Genomic DNA, 7,114 nt, shown 5'->3' with positions numbered 1-7,114 from the left:
AAGGCTTTTTGTTTCTAGTTCCATTGTAAAGGAACGAGTGATAATGGTAAGGAACTATAGCGATTTAGAATGAGAATGATCGTTTTTTCCTTCGTAAGGAACAGACGAACTGGCACTGAACTAATAAGTTAAAGGAACTAGACTCAGGATGAAGTATTACAATGATACATTATTGTTAGTTGAGTAAATTATGCCTAGATTCTAGGTAACCGTTTTACTTAAGGAAAAATCTGATTTTAAGAAAAAGATTTTATTTTTCCAAAAATAATAAAATCCTTTTCCGTTTTTACAGAAATATTTCAAAGATAATATTTTTGGTTAAAGGATTTTATTTCGTTTTTATTAATTAAAATATTTTTAATTAAAACAGATTTTCGAGTTAATGCTTAAAGTGCTTGATAAAATTAAGAAGCAGTAACTTAATTCTCTCCCACATTTAACAGTGATCATGGAGATCATAGGATGATTGAGGAACGTGTTCCTCCGGGTAAGGAACATCATGGGATAATGGTTCAACCACTAATGCATGTTTTAATCCCACGTTCTAAGTTATTACCACTATAAATACTAATGTATAATGAAGTTCTATTAAGTGTGTCTGACTAAGTGATTTAGTGAGTTTAACTAAGTAAAGTGTCAGTGCCTTCATTCTCTCATAAAAGTCATTTGTTCTTTGTCTTCTTACTCTAATTCCACTAAGTTTTTTCGATCAATCGTATTTTGGTTTTTTGTGTAAGGGGACTTTGAGTGAAGTTCTGTAAGAGAGAAGCTTTGAGTAAAGAAAGTTAAAATGAGAAAACTTCAAGTGAAGTTGAGAAGAACAACTGTTAAAGGAACAGTTTTTCATGAACTTGAGTTTAGGAACTTAAGGTGTGGCTCGTGAAGTAGAACTAGGTTGTAACAAAGTTGTTTGGCCTACTTAGTGAAAGAGTTGAGTTTAAAATCCCTAGTGGTTGAGGTTGTTTCTTCTTGTTGGGCGCAAGAAGTTTTTCCTCGTAAAAATCACTTGTGTTCCTTTAGCTTGTTTCTTTGTTTAAGTTTAAAATTCCGCAAAAAGTAACGTTTATTTCTACACATACAATTCACCCTCTCTTGTATTTTTCCTAGTGAAATAAAGGAAAAAGGAACAAGGAAACTAAATCACCCTTCTCGAAGGCGAACGTTCGAAAGGCAATGATAGCTGCTTGGGGAGATTCAGAGACGGAAGAGGAAAAAGAACAACAAATTGAAGAAACTGCAAATCTTTGCCTCATGCAAACATTGATGAAAAATAAGATGAAGAAAATGTTGAGGTAAGCCAACAAAGACTTGAATCAGACTTAGATTGCAAAAATATTGAAATTTATGATCTTCTTTATGATGCAATTCTTGAATGTAACGTGAAAAATATGAACAAACTGAAAAAGCTCTTAAAGTTTGCAAAGAACATATAGAATGGCTTAAGAAAAGGAGATCGGATGTTGAAACTAGGCTCTTTGATTTGTTTGATAAAAACTTGAAAATCAATGAATCTTATGAAAGTGTGAAGAATGAAAATTATCAGATTAATTTAGAAATTTCACACTTAAAGGAATTTGTCCCTGTTCTAAGTTCCTTTGACATTAGATCAACCCCTTTGAAAGGATACAAATCTGCAATCGAAAATTTGAATAAAGAGAAAATTGTTTTAAAGGAACAGATCTGTAATCTCAAAAAGGAACTGGTTGTAGTAAGGAACAGAGGCAAAACTATGGTTGTTTGTAAATGGATTGAGAGACCACATACTAGAAGAAACGAAGGTCTTGATTTTGAAAAACTACAAGAAAAGGAATAAGAACAAGAAATATGTTGACCTACCAAGTGATAAATTATGTATGTAGTGTGGAAAAGTAGGTCATTACATAAATCAATGTCAACTAAAAACTGAAATGATTGGCAAAAATGTGAAGATGAGTAACATGAAATGGGTTGTCAAATTAAGACCTATTCAAGAACAGGAACCCACGAAACAAGGGGTTCCTACAACTAACAACTAGTTGATTTTTGCAGGTTGGAGTGAGGGGGAACACCACTTGGTATCTTGATAGTGGTTGTTCTAAGCATATGACAGGAGACAAAACTAAGTTTCTCTCACTCTGAACCTATGAAGGTGGAAGTGTGACGTTTGGTGACAATAAGAAAGGTAACAAAGTTGCCATGGGTAAGGTTGGTAAGTCACCATCACATTCCATTAAAAATTTATTATTAGTTGGAGGTCTAAAACATAATCTATCAAGTATTTCTCAATGCTGTGAGAAGGGAAATGTTGTAAAATTTAATAATGAAAAATGCTTGATCATTAACATTAAAACTAAGAAGGTAATTTTGGAAGGAACAAGGAAAAGGAACAAGGAAAGGGAACAAGTGAAGATGAGACTTGTGATGAGTTCCTTGTCTTTGCTAAAAGAGTTCAACATTTGAGTGGTCATAAATTCATGCATATTAGATCTGATCATGGTAAAGAATTTGAAAATTATAAATTTGATAACTTAAGCAGAGACCAAGGCCTAGATCATAAATTTTCTGCCCCTAGGACACCACAACAACATAGGGTTGTAGAAAGGAAAAATAAAACTTTGGAAGAAATGACTAGGACAATGCTAATTGCTAGTGAACTTCCAAGGAACTTTTGGACCAAAGTTGTTAATAGTGCTTGTCACATAATAAATCGTGCCATGATGAGACCTATCGTTAACAAACACTAGTAGAAAAATGACAATTTGCGTCGGACCTGAGACTCCTATTTGCGTCGGACATGGGTCCAACGGCACAGGTCTCGATGCAGATGACCTATAAATGATCTGCGTCGTGTGCGGAAACGACGCAAATCGTTTACCTATTTGCGTCGCACGTTGTATACGGTGCGACGCAGATAGGAGGGCAATTTGCATCACACATAGCACTGTGTGCGACGCAAATCAAGCATATGAGTCGCATCTTCAGCAATGTGCGACGCAAATCAGGCCAAAGAGCAGCAGGTTTTAATTTATGTAATCTGTGTCGCATGTGGCAATAGGTGCGACGCAAATTACAGAAATTTTGCAATATTTCATATTCCATATTTTGCAATATTCCTTTTTTTTCTCTCAAACTCACAGTATTCCATATTCCCACAATATGACTTGAAATCGCAATAATTTTGCATTGATATGTAAATATTATATACAAACACATCTTTTGCATTAATATGTAAATATTAGATACAAACATATGTAAAAATATATATACAATATATACAAAACAAATTACATTGTAAATATGTAAAAAAAAAAAATATGTAAACTAAATGTAAACAAATTACATTACAAATGTAAAAATAAAACTGAAACGAGGATGAGCCACTACAGGTTTCCGACGAAGAAGACTTCGAAGAACAAATTACACAGATCTGCAAATGAAAATAAGAATGTCAAAGAATTAAAAAGAAAATTCTAGACTAGGATAAATGCCAGTAAAAGTAAAAAATCAGATATAAAAAATATAAAAAAATAAAATAACTGTAAACCAAACTGCTTAAAAAAGCAGAAAGCATCTCGATAGGAAATACTGTAACAAAGAAACCAAGGGCAAGTTTGGAAAAAAAGTGCATGAATCTGGAGACTTTAATCGAAACAGAAAGGAAGACCCCGGATGCATGAACTGAATCTAATTAAAACATAAATTAGATCTAAAAAATTAAAAACGAATAAACGCCAAAAAGAAAACAGAAAATTAGATCTAAAAAATGAAAATATGAAAAAACGAAATTGTAGATCTGAAAACCTGAAATGCACGAAGAGGTCGCCGGAGATTATACTCGAAGATCTTCAATTTTCGTTGTGATTATACCAAATTTTCGCCGGAGATCTAACTCGAAAATGAAAAATCAGATTGTTCCTTGCGATTATACCAAATTTTCGCCAGAGATCTTCAATTTTGTGCAACTGTAGATCTGAAAACGAAGTTGTTTGTTGCGATTATACCTATTTTTCGCCAGAGATCTTCAATTTTTTTGCCTGAGAGAGAGAGGGTTTGAGGGTAAGAGAGACAGCTTTGAGGCTGAGAGAGAGAGAGAGAGAGAAGGGATTTGAGTGTTTGAGAGAGAGAGACGGGTTTGAGGGTGAGAGGGTGAGAGAGTGAGAGAGAGGGGGGGTTTGAGGGTTTGAGAGAGAGAGACGGGTGAGAGAGAGTATTTTTAGGGTTTGAGAAATTTAAAAGGAGAGGGAGAGGCTCTATAAGTGAGTTGGGTCTTTCGGGCTGATGTGTGTCGGATGGGCCAAGGGGTCCGACGCACATTAGCCTTTTGCAACGCACATTACTAAAGTGCGACGCAGATACGATTTAAAAATTTGTCACCTGAATGCAGGGATGTGCGTCAAATGGGCCTCAATATCTGACGCACATGAGCTATATGCGTCGCACATCAATAGGGTACGACGCATGTAGCTCGTATCTGATGCTTATGCAGTGATGTTTTGCGGCTCATGCTGCATAGCATGCAACGCAAATTATGTTTTTGCGTCGTTTTGCCTTTTCTGCGACACAAATGGGGCGACGCAAATCGTCCTTTTTCTACTAGTGAAAACTCCTTATGAACTTTATTATGGAAATAAACCCAATATCACTCATTTTAGAACATTTGGTTGCAAAAGTTTTGTTCATAACAATAGGAAAGGTAATCTTGGAAAACTTGATGCTAGGAGTGATGAAGCAATATTCTTAGGATATTCATCACATAGTAAGGCTTATAGAGTTTACAATAAAAGAACTATGTGTGTTGAAGAAAGTGTCCACATAATTTTTGATGAATCTGACAAATTCAATCCAAGCAAACAAGTTGATGACTATGAGATTGGCTTGGTACGACCAAATGAGCAAGATACAGATTCAATTGAAGAAGAAGAAATAAAAGAGGAAAGGAACGAAGAAAATGAAAACATTCATAACAACGATGTTCCTGTTCCTTAAGATGAAGGAGATGTTCCTGTTCCTCAAGTTGAAGGAACTAAGTCAACCATTGATGAAAGAGGAACAACTGATCAAAGCTCCTCATCCACTCAAGGAACTCAATAGGAATAACCTGTTCCTATAAGAGAGTTTCAACCAAAACCTTGGAGACATCAAAAATCACATCCAGTGGAACTCATAATAAGTGACATATCCAAAGATACGCAAACTAGATCTTAGTTAAGGAATTTTTGTGCATTTCATGCGTTCAAATATATGTTTATGACATCATTTTCGGAGCAACAAATGAAACATTATGCAAAGAATTCTCAAATCTCATGAGTAATGAATATGAAATGAGTATGATGGGTGATTTAAATTTCTTTCTTAGGTTACAGATTAAGCAAACTGAAAAAGGAATAATTATTCACCAACAAAAATACATAAAGGAACTGCTAAAGAAATATGGCCTTGAAAACTCAAAGATAAATCACACTCCTATGGGAACTTCAACTAGATTAGATGAAGATTTCATAGGAATAAGTGTTAATAAAACGAAATATAGAGGCATGATTGGTTCACTTTTGTATCTAACTAATAGTCGTCCAGACATAACTTTTAGCGTTGGTTTGTGTGCTAGATTTCAAGCAAATCCCAAGTAATCTCATTTAACTGCCGTGAAGAGAATTCTTATATATCTTAAAGGAACTGATGATCTTGGACTTTTCTATCCAAGAAGTGATACATTTGAGTTAAGAGGATATGCTGATGCTGATTATGCTGGAGATCTTGTAAATAGGAAAACACCTTAGGTATAGTTCAATTTCTTAGTCATAGTTTGGTTTCTAGGAGCACCAAGAAATAAAACATAGTTGCTTTATCCACTGCTGAAGCGAATATGTAGTTGTGTGCATGTTGCTCTCAAATGCTTTGGATAAAACAACAACTTTGTGACTATGGAATAAACTTTAATTGTGTTCCTATTTATTGTGATAATACTAGTGCCATTAGTATTTCAAAAGATCCAGTGCATCATTCAAGAGTTAAGCATATACATATCAGACATCACTTTCTAAAAGAAAATGTGGAAAAAGGTTTGATTAAACTTGAGTTTTTTCAAACTGAAAATCAAATTGCTGATATACTAACTAAGCCTCTACAAAGCGATAGATATGAAAAATTAAGGCTTGAGTGAGGTTTAATAAAACTTTAGTATTTGTTCCTATTCCAATCCCTCCTGTTTGAATTGATTTATCTTACTCTATGTGATATTAAGTGATTGTGATTGATTGCCTAAGACCGTTGCAAATTAAGATGTTAAAAACATAAACATGGTGTCAAAGGAATAAAACAACTCACAAATATCATATAATACTCCCATTATCGTTCCAAGTTAAAGAAACATGCATAATATGAAGAATGTTGATATTTAGCAAATTGTGTTCCTATAGCACAAGTTCCTTAGAGTTTATTTTCTTTCCATAAATTAAAAAAAAAATTCCATAAAAATCAAAAATCTGAAAATCTCAAAAAGATAGGAATCAAATTTAATCAAGTCATGATTCTCTTTTAATTTTATCTTTTATTTTTCTTTTTATCCTTTTAATTTTTCAGGCGTATAACTCCTCATTTACTGTTACATGCATCTATTCTTTTTCCTTCCATCCAAAACTGTGTTCCTTAGTCGCTTCATCTTCACCATTATTCATCTCCTTCACACCCCTTCACACGCCATAAAACCCCAAATTCTTTTCACAAAATGGCAAAAACCTCACTCACTTCACCTTTTCCAAACACAAAAACTTCCAAAACCTCTCAAATGGAAAACCCCTCTTCTCCATCCAAAACCCTAGAAATCGAAAAATCTCAAGAAACAACAATGGTGGTAGAAGAACAAAAATTGCAGTCACCTAGGAGAAGTGTGAGAAGAAGAAAACTAATTGGGGAAGATGATGAAGAACATTCCCCGGAACAAGTTAAGGGGGAAGAAGAAGCTACACATGTTCCTTCCAAAGGAAATGTTGCTTCTTCCTCCAAGAAACGAGTGGAAAGAAGTGAATCAAGGTATGTCTTAGGATTTTGTGTTGATTTGAAGTGGGCCAAGCAAGTGAGATTCAATGAATTAACAGACATACTAAAGGAACAGGGTATGGAATACCTGTTTGAAACC

The sequence above is a fragment of the Beta vulgaris genome, chromosome 3 (assembly GCF_026745355.1).
Source record: "Beta vulgaris subsp. vulgaris cultivar EL10 chromosome 3, EL10.2, whole genome shotgun sequence".
Lineage (NCBI taxonomy): Eukaryota > Viridiplantae > Streptophyta > Magnoliopsida > Caryophyllales > Amaranthaceae > Beta > Beta vulgaris.
The sequence above is the reverse complement of the archived record's forward strand: the minus strand, read 5'-3'. Positions refer to the sequence as shown.